Source organism: Calliphora vicina, chromosome 1, assembly GCF_958450345.1.
Source record: "Calliphora vicina chromosome 1, idCalVici1.1, whole genome shotgun sequence".
Classification (NCBI taxonomy): Eukaryota; Metazoa; Arthropoda; class Insecta; order Diptera; family Calliphoridae; genus Calliphora; species Calliphora vicina.
In genome coordinates this window covers 108,852,763-108,872,191 of record NC_088780.1, presented here as the reverse complement: position 1 = coordinate 108,872,191, position 19,429 = coordinate 108,852,763, and the positions used below count along the sequence as shown (strand labels likewise).

At 30.4% G+C, this 19,429-nt stretch overlaps 1 long non-coding RNA gene across 1 annotated transcript; it reads right to left on the bottom strand.

Annotated features, from left to right (window-relative positions):
- Window positions 1-6,742: 6,742 nt before the first annotated feature.
- Window positions 6,743-7,174, bottom strand: LOC135960403 (uncharacterized). Its single transcript, XR_010576576.1, has 2 exons — window positions 6,955-7,174; window positions 6,743-6,894 (listed from the first exon to the last, which is right to left on the bottom strand). It is a non-coding gene; the product is annotated as an uncharacterized LOC135960403 (long non-coding RNA).
- Between the last annotated feature and the right edge of the window lie 12,255 nt (window positions 7,175-19,429).

Genomic DNA, 19,429 nt, shown 5'->3' with positions numbered 1-19,429 from the left:
TACATGCAATGTTATTGTAGCATCTGAATGATTTCAGATAAACTTAATTAAGGGAGGATTTACTATGTATAAAAGAAAATAAATGTTAAGAAATTGTGAAAACAGAATAAGAATTTTTTTCAAACTTAAAGCGCAAACAGTTAAATGCTAAATCAGTTTAAAAGTGAATTTTATATTTGATATCAAATAATCAGTACTCGATGAGATGAGAATTCATATTGTTACTATACAAAAATTGGCTTTCAAAGAAATCGTCCCAGTAGTTTAGAAGTTTATTTATTACCATTTATTTTGAGATATGCACCACTAAAAGTAAAATGAAAGAAATGATAGATTTAATTTTATTGAAATCTTTTATACATAATTTATGTGACAACCTTAGAACAAAAAATATTTAATTTCGATTTCGAATATTAAATTCCTTTCAATCATTGTTAGATAGTTTATGCACAATGTCCAGCCATAACTTCTTTAACAGCTAAAAATCAATATAAATATTACACATAAATCATATAATATTTTTCTTTAAAATCCAATATAACTTACCAATATGCCTTTTACATGATTCCACATTTAACAAACATTTATTGGCAAATTCCTGAATTGTTCCATCATTTAGCGTTACACACTGTGGACTATATTCTTTAGTACAAATGTCTGGACATGATGAGTCGACATCTGCTGATGAACTGATCATTTCAACGCTTATTAGCAAAACAGCTAAATAAATTATTTTTTTTAAATTAAACATTTGTAAATAAACTTGTTTCCGTAGAATGGCTATAAATTAAAATACACACCTTAATGATATTGTGGTGGCTTTTATAGAGGGTTTGCAGAAAAGACAATTGAATTAATTGCAATTAATTAACAAGCTAAATATACAGATCACTGTATATACCGATATATCCTACACTGTGCTTTACAAATTATTTATACAATCATTGAAATGTGGTTAAGAATTTTTTAAAGTTTATTATTGTTTAGAGTAACTTCGGGTATTGTGGACTATGCGTCTAATGTGGACCAGTGTCTTTTTTCAGAAACTATTGAAGGTATGATAAAACTGATTTGTCGTACATTTTACAATTTGTTTGAAACGACAATTGCACATCTGCTTTCATGAGTAATTGATATATTGGCTTTTTATTCTTGTATTGAAATTAATGCGCGTGCTCAACATTTTTTTCGGCTCAAGTAAGAAACAAAATTTGGTACAGTTACTTGGCAGAATTTAATGTTTGGTTGTTTTATATAGTTAAAGTGGACACGTAGTTTTGCATATATTTGGTAAGAATTTAAGCACATTTAGATTATTAGGTAAAAATAATTGTTTACCACTGTAGCCCAAGTTCGTGTAATGTGGACCACTTAAATTACTTGATTATGTACTACTGGTCCACATTACCCGACAATAACTATGTACTTTGTATGCCATCTTTCTAAGCCAAGAACGCGACTTTTTAGTTTGTATTAATAATAATATATTAAAATTAAATTTTTTAATCATTCATGATCAGCTGATTCATGAATTTTATGTATCAAATACTAGTCCACATTACCCTCATATAGTGGTCCATATTACCCTCCAATTTTTTTAATGCTGGTTTTTGGGTTCCTTTCAATATTTTCACATAAATTTTTTATCCTTTGACGTAAAAAATTTTCAACTGCAAAAACAATTAGAGAATACATTAGCTAATTTATTGCTTCACAACTTTTTTAATATCCATATATATTATAGGCAAAATTTAGAAAAAACAAAACGGTAGTCCACATTACCCGAAGTTACTCTATTATAAAAATGACTTCTAGTAGAAGACTCAAAAAATCAAAATCATTGTAGGCAATGCTCAATGAAACAATCTTATTATAGACACCAATATGATAAGATTCATGATTGTAGTCAAATCATATTACGATCATTACTTATCTACAGGCAAATCTCGGTATAACGAATCTCACTTTAACGAAAATCCGATTTAACGCACGGTCAAATTCGTAACATTAACTACCTTATATAACGAACGTTTCAAAAATTGTATACTCGATATAACGAATGGTGAGAAAAAACAAACAAAATCAAACAAACAACCAAATTTTTAACATTGATAACCTTTTCGAATATTGTACGCTCAATAAAACGAACAGAAAGTATAAAAACCAGAAGTATAAAGAATGTAAATATAAGAAAATAAGTCGTTACAGTACCGTTTTCAATGGTTACTCTCTTTAAAAATAGGTGCTGTAATTTTTTCTATAGTGGTTTTAATTGCTTGTTTCACAATATCGAATGAAAGATTTCGTTCGCATTCTAAGCGAAAGAAAACTGATTTGTTCACATAAACATGAAGATAGGGAATCCAAAATCAGCTTTCTTTCGCTTAGAATGCGAACGAAATCTTTCATTCAATATTGTGAAATAGGCAATAATTGTGCAAGTGTTCATGTGAATTAAATATGGAAAACCTTAGAAGAATTTCATTGAAAGAAAAAGTAAAAAATTTAAATGAATGTATGAAATATGGTATAACAAAGTTCTCAACATTTTGAAGAAAATAAAACAAAAATTTTATCGTGACTAAGTGTTTCCTATAAACAATCTTCACACAAATTAAGTCAAATCTTAAAAATTTGTTTTTTTTTTAAATGTTTATCCGTCAGTTTAATTTTCAACAGGTTGAATCATTTTCAGAATCGAAATCCCTTACAATGAAGGCTTTATTAATCGTGAATAATGCACCAAGCCATTATCCACGATTAATACGATATTCATTCCTCGATTTGGACGATATTCATTCCTCCTAATGTCACACAGCTCATCCAACCTAGGGATCAAATTCCAATACAGAAAAAGTTGTCCATAATTAAAAAAAACATCTCGATATTACGAATTTTTCAATTTAACGAATGGGCTTGACAACATATCGTTCGTTATACCGGGATTTGCCTGTATTTTAAAAACATACTACATTATAGCGGAACAAACGTTTTAGGTACTAAAATTGAAAAACTTTAACCCTTAACCCTCTAACCGGCCAATTTTATTTTGAGGTAAAAAAATATGCCAGATTATTGTTTGAATAAAAAAAAATACGTTGGAATAAAAACAAGTAAGAGAGCTTTATTCGGCTGTGCCGAATCTTATATACCCTTCACCAAATTATACTTTAAAATAAAAATTTTGAATATTTTTAGGTAATCAAAATTTAATTTTTTTTCCAGTTGTTTTTTCGAAATTGTTTTTTAATTTTAAAAAATTTTGTTTTTTTGTTTTAATTTTTTTTTTTTTTTAATATTTAGGAAAAAAAATTTTGGTGAAAAAAAAATTCGTGTTAAAAAATAGTTTTTAACCATTGTAGGTCCAACTTACTATGGTCTTATATACGTCGTTGCACAGGTCTTTGAAATATCTATCATTAGATATCCATATTGTCTATATTAATGATTTAGTAATCCAGATATGGGTCAAAAATAGGCAAAAAATCGAGGTTGTCCGGTTTTTTCCTTATATCTTAGCCATTTGTGGACCGATTTTCTCGATTTTAAATAGCAACCAAGCCGGAAGAATTTCGGAGATATTGATGTATCATTCGTGTATATAAGTTATTTGGGGGCTTCAGAAAGTTGATTTCAACACACAGACGGACATGGCTATATCGACTCCGCTATCTATAATGATTCAGAATATATATACTTTGTGGGGTCGCAAATGAAAAATGTAGAAATTACAAACGGAATGACAAACTTATATATACCCTTGCCACTCATGGTGAAGGGTATAAAAACAAAAGACAAGTGCACGTTCATATTTATCACAATAAGTAAATTGTTTGTCTATTTACACATATTTACCGTTATAACGGGAGTAATAAGTAAATAAAGCAGCATTACATACATTTAACGTACCCCGCCTAAAGGTAGTAGAGGGTTAAATCGTTAATGTCAAAGGTAAAATTTGGCAAAACTAGGAATTTCTAAATAAATTAAAATCGACCCAAAAATATATAACATGTCACTATCTTTCCATTAGAAATTCCAAATATTGCACGATTTAAGCGTTAATTTTTTCCGAATTTAGTAAAGCTTTCATAGTATATTTAAAATTATCTTGACTATAATATTCATAATATTGACTTAAAATTCATAACAGTTCATAATTGGTATCATTCGCCAAAATACAAAAATCTGAAAATTAAATCGCAGGTACGAAAATACTGTAATAGGTATTGCCATAATTTGTTCATTCCCTATTATATTCTCAATAAATCCCAATGTAATAATAAACAATTGTGAAATTTCTTTAACAAAATTTTTAAAAAAAATTAAAATGGAGATTTGAACTATTATATTTGAAATAAAAATATTAAATTGTGTTTTGCCATACCTGCGAATAGGTTTTATTTTAATATTTCTCAAAATATGTTAAATTGCTTCCTAAATTTCATATTAAAGTGGCCTGTGACACGTTAATGGTCTGGGGAATTTTTAATAACTTTAAAATTGTTTAACCAATTTTTTTCATTACTATCTCATTACAACGACAATTAAGTACACATTTCGATTCTTTTGCATTTAATTGAAAAAGTAATTATTTACTAGCAAAATTTTTATAAAAACTGAAAAATTAGCATTTTTTACAAATTTTAGCGATAATACAGTTTGTGGGTCATTTTGACCCCAAATAAATATAGGGTTAATATCCAAAATCTTTTTTACTGTAGTTATCATTAATGTAAATAAATCTACATATTTCTACATAATACAGAAAGTTAAGGAGTTTAACAAATTTATTTCATATAAATATTAAAATTTTGCATATCTGACTTTTCACCTCGATGAGCGTTCCGAAATCGTTGTCCGATTTGGCTCAAATTTTCAGCAATTAACTTTTAGACCTAGTGTCACAATATTCCGGCCGGCACCCTTAAAAATTCGAACACAAATTTTTTTCCATACAACTGATTGGGACAAATTTTAAAATTTTTTATCGAGTGAATTTTAAATGCGATAGTGCGTGCCAAAACCTAGGGGTATGAAATATAGTATTAATATTTTTAGTTTCTCAAAAATGTTTGGAAAAATCGGTACAACATATACTATGTACAAAGATTTGTGGAAATACGTTGACTCGCCTCAGCGAACATCCGCGATTAATAATATGAAGTGGAACTAAAACAAGTAAGAAAGTCATGCCCGACCATATAATACCCTACACTAAGTTAAAGAGCAAAAACATGTTTCTTTTAAAATTTCAATAATTTATATTTTTGAGTGATTTTCGGATGTGGGCCTTATATAGGAGCTATGACTAATTATGGACCGATGACCATGAAATTAGGCCGTGTGATTTACATCTATATTAAAGTTAACAATGTTGAATTTTGTGTATATACCAACATTTTTAAGCGATTTATGCACGTTAAAGTGATTTTCGGAAGCGGGTCTATATGGGAGCTATGACTAATTATGGACCGATCATAATAAAATTTGGTGACATGAATTTTGTATATATAAAACTTATTTGGAGCGGAATTTGTGAAGATACATATATAAATTAAACATTTATGACCGATAAAGTCCAATTTCGGAAGGGGGCTAGGTGAAATATTGGACCGATTTCAGCCAGTTTCAATAGGCTTGGTCCTTGGGCCAAAAAAATAATATGTATGTACCAAATTTGATCGAAATATCTTCAAAATTGCGACCTGTACTCTGCGCACAAGGTTTACATGGACAGCCAGCCAGACAGACGGACAGACATCGTTTAATCGACTCAGAAAGTGATTCTAAGTCGATCGGTATACTTTAAGGTGGGTGTTAGACTAATATTTTTGGGCGTTACAAACATCTGCACAAACGCATTATCCATTCTCTGATCCCCACTATGGTGGTGTAGGGTATAAATACGAAATTTGGTCTGAATATTTTCTAATTTATGTTGTGCAATAAATCTGAACAATTTCTACCGTTTTCGATTTTTCATGATTTTTTTAAAACAAAATAAAAAAAATATTTTTTGCTTCAATTTGTTATTATAACTCCGAAACTACTGAGCCGATTAAAACGCAATATATATGTGAAAATTTATACATAGCATGGGGAAAATGTTTTCAAAATTTAATCATTCGAAAGAAGAACAATGTTTTATGTATATCAAACAAAAAACTAAAATTTTGTGAAAATAAGCGAATTCACTTAATTGTGAATAAATTCGTAAATAATCAATAGATTTTTATGATCGATATTTCATGTTGTTGGTATTATATGAGGCTTTGCAACACAGTAAAAAAAGTGAACAATTTCGGCCGTTTTCATGTAAAAAATATATTTTTTGCTTTAATTTATTATAACTCCTAAACTACTGAACCGATTAAAGCGCAGTATATAAACGGATTAAAGGTTATGTAAATTTAATTTTACTTTAATAATATCTGAGTAACTGTTTTTGAGTAATCATTAATTATGTGGAGAAACTTCTAAAAAAATTCACAACTTTACTTAAAAATTTTTTTTAAAAAAAATTTACCATATTTGTACTACTGGCACCAACAGCAATACATTAAAATTGTGTAGTGGTTTAAAATGCCTCTAAAATTTTTTCGATTTTGTTGCCCTGTGTAATTAGTCTACATTGTATTAGGACTTTCGAGAAAAAACATGCAGTTGCATATAAATCCGCCACCTAGGTATTATATACAATACCTGAATTGAATACAAAATGAAAAAAAACGTATATGTATTTTAGATTTTATATGAATTTCTTTCTATTTTGTAAAACAAACTAAAATTAAACCATTTATTAAGAAGACATTTAACAATTACAAGAAAACTCCATATTCCATTATTCTTACATTATTTGTGGACAATGTCCTGCCTTAACATTTCTAACACCTAAAAAAAATCAATATAAATTATCTCGAAATATAAAATAAATAAAACGAAATAACTTACCAATATACCTCTTGCAAGATTCCACATTTAACAAACATCTATTGGCAAATTCCACTAATGTTCCATCGTTTAGCATAACGCATTGTGGATTATATTCATAAGTACAAATGTTTGGACATAATGAGTTAACAACTGGTGATGTACTAATCATTTCAACACTTATTAGCAAAACAGCTAAATAAATAGAATATTTTAAAGCGAACATTTTTGTAAAAAGTCAATTAATTGAAATAAACTGAATGTTTAGTAACATTGTTAATGCTTTTATAGGGGTTTTTTCTGGTGTGATAATTAAATTGCTTGAAATTAAACATGAAACTATATATAGTTAATTTTAGTACCCTATATGATAAACAAAAGCAGGTTGCCGACATAGCATTTGTCAAGGCCTTGGGATAGTATAAATGTGAGTTATTGTTAAATATTGTTAGTAGATTATAGTTATTGTATGACTTAAAAATGCAGGATTTATAATATGACTTAAAAATGTGGGATTTATAATTTTAATAACTTTTAAGTTTTTTTTGCTTCGAAAATATCGTACCAACGAATATTAGTGAAGCACACCAATTGCTCATCAAAGCTCATGCTGAATGTGTTCCATCGGTTTCAACGTGCGATAGATGGTTTGTGCGATTCCGAAATGGTGATTTTGATACGGATGACAAAGTGGACGATCTTTGTCAGCCAAAAAAGTTTGAAGTCCAATAATTGGAGGCATTACTCCATGAATATTGTTGTCAAACTCAACTCATTGGGAGCTAATCAAACAGCAATTGCAAAATGTTTGCGAGCAGCAGGATTCATCCAATAGCAGGGAAATTAGGTACCATACGAATTGAAGCCGAAAAAGTCGGTTAAACGGTTTCGGATTTTGTATTCAAAAAAACGGTTTATATAAAATTTGTATTTAATATGATAAAGGGCTCCTCAATTTATTTGTATTTGTGGTCGCTAATAGAAAATGTGTTACGAATTGTGTACTAAATCTTCGGAAATTTTTGAATTCTTAAGGCTCTATTTTTAAGCAATTAAATATTTTATATATTTTACAAATTATTGTCAAATGCTATAAATTTCTATAAAATAAATCAATATTTTTAAAAATGGTATCAAAGTTTTTCATAAATATGTTTGAATGAGCTTTAGAAAATATATTTCATTAAAATCGGTTAATCGTCTTACAAAAACCGGTTTGTCAAAAAACCGAACAGTTAAAAAATCGAAACCGGTGGAGTTTACAAAGATGAAAAAACCGGTTGACCCGTTTTCGGTTTTGGATATTCTAATCCTGTACCTTCTGCAACTGATTCGTTTGAAGTGAGCATTGGTAGAAAAACGCCCAGAATATGCGGCCAGACATGAAACCGCATTATTTCATCATGCCAAATCTCGGCCACATGTTGCAGTATCTATCATGATGTGCTTGGCAAGTGCCCGTCCGACAACTCTTTGTTTCAATCGAAGCAGAACGCTCTCTTTGGGATAGAGTATCCGATATTGGCTTGATTCGTTCTTGGCCTCAAAAGATGAGGAATTGCCAGAATACTTTGAATAAATTTATATTGTACAAATGTTTCAAAATAAATGCTAAAAATTTAAAAACATTCCGCATTTTTAAGTCATACGCCCAATAGTTACTGCATATATCTTATGTTTTAGAGTATTTTTTCATAAATGAAAATAAGAAACAGACTTTTCTTTAGCAAACATATTGTTAGAGTATGTAAAATGCCTTTACTAAAGCTAACTTCATGAAATGTTGTCTGCAATAAAAAGTTTGAATAGGTAAATGTCAGGATTTTGATATATTAGTAAAACTATAGAATGCAATTAAAAAATTGTTTATAGTCCCCATAATCGATTGGTATACTTCCTTAGCTCTTTACCGAAGTTTGAGAATCTGTAGGTTGGTTTAGATTAGATACATTCGGAAGTAAACATGGTGTTTTGCATGATTTTATATTACAGAACAGAGATATAAAGCTTTCCCCTGGCTAGACATAGTTTCGAATATTTTATTATTTGAGACATCTTAAAAATTATTTATCAATGGCGACCCAAATATTGTTTTTGTTTTCCGGAAAAGGTATTTCTTTTACATTTGCATTTTTCATGGGAGTATTTGGAGATGCAGTTCTCCATTCCTGAAGAGACCAAACTAAGAATTTTTTATTTATTTCTCAGTACAAGAGCGTAGAAAAATACAAATATTTCATTTTTGATGTTGTTTTCAGTACACTGAGAAGCAGCGATCACATGAATGATGAAATTATACAAAATAACAAACGATTTTTTAATTGAGGTTTATTTTAACATTACATGTTATTTCTTTCTGTGTAGTGTCACCTATACACATGCACATAGTAAATCCTCTCTATCCGCCGGTCTATGCTTTAACTAATACAAATTGCGGTCGTATTATTTCGTTTTATTATTTCTTGATTCAGCTTTCGAGATAAGATAGCTAGTATTAGTTCAGACAGGATTTGTTATGAGTTTTTTAAAAATTCTATATTATGTTTTCTAAACGATATGCTGCCATATTTATCTGGGCGAAGATATACCGCTATAGCTTATATGAGTTCAAAGGACAATAATCCATAACGTTTATAATTTTAAATGGAAATGAATTGGTAAAATGTAAATTGCAGTGAAGGGTGTGTGAAATCCGACATGGCTACATCATTTAATTGGCTTTTCTAAATGCATTATTAATTTTACTTGCAAGTAGACAAACAAATATTTACAAATAGCTTAGAAATACATACATACAAATTAGCAGAAGTTGTTGTATACAAAATATTTACATACAACTGTCTCAAGGTTAAATAAAATATTCTTCACATGTATTAGAGTCAATAACAAATTTCTGGACTTCAGAAGGAAAGTTTAAATTTTATAATATCAACAAGAAATTTGTCGTTTTTCTCAAACCAACTTTGTTATATTTTCGAACTCCTAAAAAAAGAAGATAAATCACAATATAATTATAATTAATTTAATTTCAAAAAAAAGATTTCAAAAAACATCTGAGACCATTACACATATTTAAATTTTTTTGCAAACATTTCAGTTAAAACGAAAATGAAATTGTTTGTATATATGTTTAAATGAGTAAATTGTCTGACAACAAAAATTAAGTCAAGTGGAAAATTTTAAATTTGCCCGTCCTTAGGCAATGAAAAAAATTTCTCACACACACACTGACAGAATAATGATGGAGAAAAAAAGCCAAGCAGAAATAACAGCAAGTTTACTACTTATGACGACATTCAATTATGTGAAAATGAATGGAATTTTATAAGCGGCTTATTCGACACACCACCGTCACCATCATTTCTATTTTGACCACAAATATCAGAAATAAAAACAGAAGTGAATACAAGGGAAAATAAATGTCAGTGAAGTGATAGACAAACCTGTGATTATAGCCTGTGCGATGTAGCAACAAAGATTTTGAGTAAAGGATTTTAATCGAAATTAATTTAAATTTACTACTGCAGGAATATGATGGTAACAAATAACTGTTCGGAAATATTCTTGTTTTTGTCTTACTTAAATGAGATGATGATCTCGGTACTGAAAAAACATTCAATATCCATAATTGTCAAAAAATAAAATAAAACAAAAAATAAGAAGACAATTATTGTCTACCAATTTCTCACACTCATCAACCATCACCATAAAAGTATTTTATACTTACTCACTTGCGAGAAAAAAATCATTACATATCTAGTAAAAATTTTGTTCGTGATTTACTTGCTTTTGTTATAGGTAGTAGTATTGATCAGTAAAAACGATAGAAACTATAGGATCGAGCAGTTCTAAGTGTCCATCATTAAAGTCACAACTACACAGAGAAAACTGATTCGTGATAGCAACCTAATTTTTTGCCAATCGAATGATACTACATTAGTTACCGAGTTTTACAGTTGTGGCTATACAATTTTAGAAGGGGTAGCAAAAGTTTTGTTGCTTCAACCGAAATACTTCTTTATCAACTGACTTTCTGTTGATAAAACCGACAAATTCGGTTCATTTGGTTGCTACTACGAATCTGTTTCCTCTGTGTAGTTACAGAATAAGTTATGGCCGGATTCCTTTCGGCTCTATATTATAAAACCCTTCTTCACGCATTATTTAACTGGACTACACGAACGTCTCCCGGGTAGGAGACACAGTATAATTATAGGCAAAGCTATTTCTTCGATTATTTGCTCCGATGTCTGAAAGTATGATTAACTTAGATTAAAGCCCAAAATGGTAGGTAAGTGGTACAAGGACTAATTATGATCTTTCTGGAATATGTGGTAGCACCATAAAGTTATTTAAACTAAAAATCTGCCATTCAGGAAATCTAAGAAGTTACATTTACCATCGGTAGATTCATTATTCGAACAAACTGAAAGTTTTCCATACAGATGTAAACGTTTTTGATTAAACTATGTGATTATGTAGTTATTTTCACATGTAAGTGTTCTAAGGTGGAAGTCAATTGACTTCCAGTGTTCAAAGAAACTTAGTGGCAAGTGACTCTCCAATATACAATTTCTGGTGGGTCCATTTATATGAGGCAGTACAAAAAAGGTTATAGTGACTACACTCTACATTACTTAGACAAACTAAAGTGACGCCTGACTTCACGCTAGTAATAGTTTTTATTATAGCACAAAAATGATTTCATATAGATAAATGTATAAGTTTATCAAAAATATTTTCTCATTATCAAAGGTATAGAATAACACTGAAGGCTAACAATTATTTCATATGCCCTAAAAAACATAAGCGTATCATCGTACTTTTTCATCAATTTAATTTCAGTTATTTCCAAATTCTCCCACCTGTTTGTAAATACATAAATATGTATGTACAGTATCGGTCAAAACTAAAAAAATATAATTTTTAGAAATTATTAACAACCAAAGATAAACCTAGATAATTAACTCAGGCACGTGTAGACATGGTTACATCATTTTTTTTAATGCTTTATTTATTTATTGAATCTGTCTTTTATCGACCTTACAATAAGTATTTAAATCTTATAACTAAAATTAAAACTATTTGCTCTTCAACAAGAGAGCCTTCAAGGTTAACTGGCACTCATCATAGCGGGGTGGTAGATCTGCTCTACGGAGCCTTGATCGGGTTTGGATCTGCACAAGTTGTCTTGCAAGCGTATTGGGATTGTTTTCTCAGCTTTACAATATATTTCTCACGGACTTTCTTGAACTCTTCCTTTACCATTGTCACTTCTAAGTCCCTGTGGATGTTTTTATTTCTTATATACCATGGTGCAAATGCGTCGCAGTGCATCTTCACCGAGAGCTGCAGTGACACACCAACAGCATATGGAAAGACTAGAAGCTAATTGCTCCCGAATGGTTTGATCAAATGAAAGAATCGATTTTTCATTACAATAAGGATGATGACTACAGGAATCACATGGACGTACTGACTGTCGCAATGAACAAACTTTTCTAACATTGCAGCGCTTTTAAGTTCCTTACGGAATTCCCGGGAATGTGTTGTTCGAACATTAAAGTAATTCAGCCACCAATTGTCGAGCCGCTTCTAAGTTGCATTTCCGGCGTCATGGCACATATAAAACTAGTTCTTCGAGGCAACTAATATCGTAAACAATGTCCGCTTCATGCCTAACTTTAAGGTTCAAGGCCAAATGTACCACAGAATTGGATCATAGATTTAGTTCCCGCCGAACTTCCGCCAAATGCAAATGAATATTCAAGCCGTTGTCAACAATGTATTCCCAAGTCTTACAACCAACAACAAAAATTCGGATTGGCTGTTGGAATATATGACCATGCCTCAATTATAGCTTGATTCTTTGGATATCGATGCGGCAATACCCGATTTATATTTCTATTTAATATATCCCATAAATTTTCTATAGGATTAAGATCGGGTCACTGTGTTGGCCTAACTGAAGAAAAGTTCTCCTCAATAAAAAATGCAAAATATTCATTATTGAAGTAAATACACACACCCATTTTGTTGACCACATGTGTGGCTCCTATACTTACACAATATGTAAAGGTCCTAAAGCAACAACACACCATAACATGTCCGCCTCCATGCTTAATTGTTCCAGTAAAGTATTTGGGATTAACTCTGTTATTGACAGGTCGCCGAACTCTCCTCATTCCGTCATTATCATAATTGTCTTATAATAATTAATATCGTGATAAAATTTGACATAATCAAGTTTTATATGAACCTAAATCTTTCTACAAACTTTTGTTAGGATCGGTCCATAATTCCGTACAATCTTACTTGTTTATGTTTTTAGGTATAAAAATCGTTATTATTTTGTGATTTTTATTAAATCCGTGTTGGAGTTTTTATGTTTTTCAGCTATTTCATGTTTTTAATTTGCAATTTGCGTCCAATGTATTTTGACCGACACTGTATGTATATGTGTTTGTATAGGTTTACACACTTCATGGTTGTTAAATTGAATTTATTCGTTGCGGAATTTATTTGCATATTAAAATAAATGCTCCTGAATGTATGCATAAGGAATCCATTATGCGTCTATATACAAGTACAAGCACATATACATAAATAAATCTATATGTGAATGGATATGTGTGTGATAATACACACACATTCACGCTTATTCACATTCCACTTATTCAATTATTTATAAATGGTTGTACATATTTGTTATTAAACTGATGTCCCAGCAGTTCTAGGAGACAGTCCCGAACTAGAGATTTTACCCATCATTTAGGGTGGGAACTAGTTACTTCACTAGATATGTGACTAGTATATTATGCATGTCTTAAGCAGGGGGTCAATTGACCGTTTTTGATTTCAATTAGACTGTCCGATAGCTGGTCCAAAGTAGTCAATGCATTGCATTCACATACCGGTTACATAGAGTTAGTTATCTTACTAGCTACCTGACTGGTAACTTCATCATCTACACAACTAGTTATTTTAACATGTACGGGTGCTAATTGACCTCAAATAGTCAGCTAAAAAACCATCATTGACAGACCAATAAACCTGTAAATTACTTGTAAACAAACCTTCCTTTGACAACTCTCCAATAGATTGCTTCTGGTGGGTAAAATAACTACTATTTAAAGTGCAGTACAAAATAAAGGTTTAAAGTGATTTCACTATAAATTGTCTTTTCTCTGCACTACAAAGAGCACATATGTGCCAAATGACCCAAAATATATAAATTGTAGTCAGCCAAGTGATAGGACATTAGTAACAATTACTGTCTATAAGGGATACATTGACTACTTGCTTAACTGCTGGGGTGTGCAAGTGTTTTGGCGAATGTATCAGTTCCTCTCTGTTCGAGTACGTGTAAAATCTCTTGTGCTTTTAATTCTTATTACAGCCATATATATTTTATTGTTGTTGTTTCATAATTTATTAAAATCGTACAGTTTTTACATTTGTTTGATTCCTTTTTTTGTGTTTTATTTTTGGCAGGAAATATATATTTTTTAATCTTTACTTAAGTACTTTGCAATTAGTTTCCTTAAATCCTGTTTGTGTGAAGTGTTTATTCGCATTTGTTTGTTTTTGATCTATATGTAGATTTTTTACTATTTTCTATGTGAGTGAATGTACTCTAGTAATATAAGCAAATATATTTTAATTTAATTATTTACTAATGTGTGACTTCAACAGACTTGCTTTTCATGTATTTAATTCTTAATATATCTAAATACAGTTTTGTTTCACAAGTTTTTATTACAAACTTTTTTACAGCCATCATAGATCGTTCTATTTTTTTAAATACATTAGGAAAACGGGGAATTAACCACCATTATATAAACAAACTGAGAATATGCTCTCGTATTCTTTAGTTTGGCGCTGAACATAATTAAAAGCCTTGGATAAATGATAATTTTAAAAAATTTGGTAACTTCTGTACCGGTGTTCTACGTTATCACAAACTTTGGGAGTTGCGTGTCATAACGTTCCATGCCTTAATATTCATGGACAATATGAGGTATTAAAATGTGTCATACTATATACGAACACAGTAACACAAATTCCCTGAGTTGCAACTAGTCATGATGTCCTGACAAATTTGAATATTTCGAAGTCGGTGTTAAAAATAAAGCAGATTCATAAAGTCTGCACCAAACCTCGCTTTATAGACCTGAGTAGGGAGCAATTCAATACAACCAAATACTGTCTACTTCTGAAACCCTTATCAATTCTTTTTCTTAATCAATAATGTCATTAAGTCTACGGACGTTCCCTGCAGGACAACCAAATACTGTCTACTTCTGAAACCCTTATCAATTCTTTTTCTTAATCAATAATGTCATTAAGTCTACGGACGTTCCCTGCAGGAAATTTGTGTCAATCGTTTTAAATGCACAGTTCCAGTGATTCGTGAAATGACGATATATCACTTTACTTGCAGAATTGTGAGAAAAATCTACAATCTATCAATGAGTTTTGAGACAAATTAGTACTAAATATCAGAACGTGTGCTTTTAAGCTAATTGTATGATGTGCCTAAAATGAAAAACCAATTTACCACTTCTATGATATCGTCATCGTCAGGGCGAGGTCCCGTCCCTTTCATATAAAATATTAGAACTAGAAACGGTCCCTAATTCCGAGGAAAAATTTCGGGACTAGTTCTATATTGATGTCACTTGTGTGTAATAAACATCATCTACATTCTAACACGCCACTTCAGGAATAGAAGCTTTTCTTAAAACAAAATTTAACGCTTATTTTCGGCCTACCAATGATCACTAAATTTCAATACGGAAATTTTCACATTACTATTAACTGTGATACTCCTGTATAAAAACTAATTCCAATACAGCGGTGAAACGGTGAAATGAAAAAAAACTTTTCATTTTCTATTTCATATTATCATTTCACAATTACACAAATTGCAATTCCTGTTCTTCAATTTGTTTTATTCAACTTTTTCTTTTCATATGAAAACATTTTTATTTATTTATAATTTGTTCACTAAACGAGAATCAACGCTATGAAAATATGAAAAAACTCTTCATTTCACCGTTTCACAGAACCATTTTAAACTTAAAATAGAATCTATTTTAAACTTAAAATAGAATCGGATGTCGAAATCTTTACTACGACTCGAAAGAACAATCTCTGATATTTACATTTTATAGATAATTTCATTCAAATGTTGGCTGCGACTTAGCTGTGGATTTTTGATCACACTTTCCAGCATTACAACAGGTATCTCGCTTCAAAATCTTGAATCGTAGCTGGCTTATCGATGAAGACTTTTGACTTTACATAACCACAACAAATCCAGAGGTGTGATATCACACGTTCTAGTTAAAGTGCACGAACAACATTTCTCAAAGAACGCTGATTTTCGTAAAACAGCTGAATAATTTTGAGACTTTGTTTGCGATCTTTCAATGATGAATTGTCAATCAACACTGAATAAAATTATGCTGGTAGTACGATGCAAGTCACGCGTCAAGTATCAACCTATAAAAATTAAATATATTTATAGAAAAAATCCATCCCAAAGCGAACAGTTGTATTAGACATCTCAGATTTTATCCATATTTAATTGATGTATTGCAATATCCAATTCAAATGTTTATATGAAATAACTTTTAAACTCGGTTTGACGGTTTGTAATACATACATATATACTCATAATGCTAATAATGGTAACCAAACTCTCTTCTATACTCCTGCCATGTTTCAAAATTTATGAACCAAAGGTCTGAAGCAAGTTGTACCTACAAATTCATATGTAAAATTTAACTATAGCAAAGCCGTAATAAATAGGAATATGGTTTTGAATCTTGAACCAAAGAATTGAAATCTTATTTTTACCATTTCAAATGAGTTTAAAAGAGTTCCTGTAGAACAACCAAGGATTTGATAACGACTTTGAATACATCACTCAATAAGCATTTTTGCTGGAATTCAAGTCCAACACAAGTATAATTTCAGCCTTGAGTCCAGTATCAAGCAATTGAATTATTGTTGTTACACTTTATATAAATTCAAGCCACATGTTTTTTGTTTGAAAAATATTTAATTTATTTAAATATTTTTCAAGTTTAAAACAGAAATATGTATATTCGTAAATATCTAAAGCAAATTCCAACAAAATGTTTAAGTGTTTGAATTTTTGTGTCTATAGTGCTTGTTATATGGGAGCTATGGCTAATTATGGACCATTTACAACCGATAAATTCCAATTTCGGGAGGACATTTATATGGGTGCTAGGTGAAATATTGTTCCGATTTCAGCCACAAATATATGTACCAAATTATATCGAAATATATTTGCGCACAAGGTAAAATAAAAATAGAATAAATGTTGGTAGTAATTTCATTCACATGGAAAAAGTGTTCTACAGACAGTTCCAAACATGTAAACAAGTATATATGGGATTAAAGAGGACGCTTTCGCCTTTCTTCTGGTAGTAAAATTTGTGTAAAGCCTTTTGACCCTCAAAAGTTCTATTCTACTAAAATTAAAATTTGACTACAATATAGTACATGAGAAAACGTTTAATAACACAACAGGTATAAACAGTACAGTGACACATCATACGAGTTCTTAAGGGCTATTATCCTACCAACATAATAAAAAAAATTAAACCAATTATCGATAATACTTTGGGAGTAATGATATTTACTTCTGATCAAATTTACAAAAATCACATTTTTTATAAAATAACATAAAATATATGTCTTTAACAGCAATAGTTTCTCTAGAGTGATCAAACGTTTTATCTGGTAACATTTTCCAATAGAGACCAGTTTCATTAGCATTGAGAATTAGATCAGGAGTTTGATGGTGCTCAACTATAATTGTTTGCAACTATAATTGTTTGCAATTTTCTTTCGGGATGGTAATTTCTCTCTTGATTTTTTAAGAAGTCTTACAACATATTTTTTTTTATACCCACCATCAAAAAAGTTGAGGGGTATATTGATTTTGTCATTCCGTTTTCTACACACCAAAATATTCATCGCAGACCCACAAAAGTACATATATTCTGGGTCATTATGAAATTGTATTCCGTCCTTCTGTCTGTCTGTTGAAAACACGATAGGCCGCAAACGAAAGGAGCTAGTTGGCGGAAATTTTCCACAAAAAAATGGGCAATACCTGTCCATGATTTCACCTAACCCCTATACAAATGTCCCCCCGAAATACTGTTTGAGAATTCGGCAACCCTGAATAGAGGGCCGCCCTCAGAAAATGACATGAACATGACATGAACATGAATGAAATGAATATCAGGATGAAATTCGATACCAACTTTTATGAAGATCGGTCCATAATTGACCCTACCCCATATCAGAAAATATTTTATTATCACATACATATTTATTGTAGGTATACAAGATACGGCTCAACCGACTCACTTGTTGAATATAGAGATATCCAACAATCACTTTAAAGAAATCCACCACTATAAAACATTTTTATATCCTACACCACCACAGAGGAGAGGGTATATTGGGTAAGTGCTGAGTTTTGTAACGTCCAAAATTATTAGTCTTACACCCACCTTAAAGTATACCAATCATCTCAGAATCACTCTCTGAGTCGATTTAAGTGAAATTTAATATGTTGTGGGGTAATAAAGAGCCTTTTCGGAAATGCATCACTGCGCTGCATTTGATGCGCATCTGTGATTAGCGATGCTGATACAAATTAGCTGATGCTGATGCGCATACCATGCATCAGCTATTTTGGTGATGCTTGTTTGATGGGTTTTTGCGCATCATTTTTTCACTGTTGCTTTTTAGAACTCAAGACATTTGCAGTGTTGCCAACTTTTGCATTTTAGAATGTACTGCGCATCAGATGCAGCGCAGTGATGCATTTCCGAAAAGGCCCAAATTCTGATAGCTGTTGAACCCATCCAAAATTATGTTCTTCACTGTCATATTAAACGAAAACTTTTTATAATTATTTTTAGTATTTATTAATTTTACTTAAATTTGTAGGTTTTTTATGTATGTAATTTTATTGTTATTATAATAATTTTTGATTTTCATTGATTTAAATTTATTTTGTCTTTTAAACTAAATTACAAACTATATATTTAAATGTATATAAATGGCTGACATATACAGATTATTAATTTATGTATTTATATGTAAAATAATTTCAATATTAATAATATATTTAATTATAGTAATGTCTTAAGCATTAATTAAAATTAGTTATTGTTTATTTTAATTCCCCATAATGTACAACAAATGGCAAGCATATTTACAAATATTAAACCTAAAAAAAAAGTTAAAAGCCAGTTGTTAATATGTTTCAAGAATAATTGACCATGTTATAAAACGTAAACTATACAAGCTTAATTTAATAAGAATTTTATACAAAAAAAAAAACATCAGAAAGAAACATTAAATAGAAATTAAAATTGCACTGGCCCTTTAATATACATTTTGTATTAAATAGTTTTATATTACAATTTACTTTTTTTGG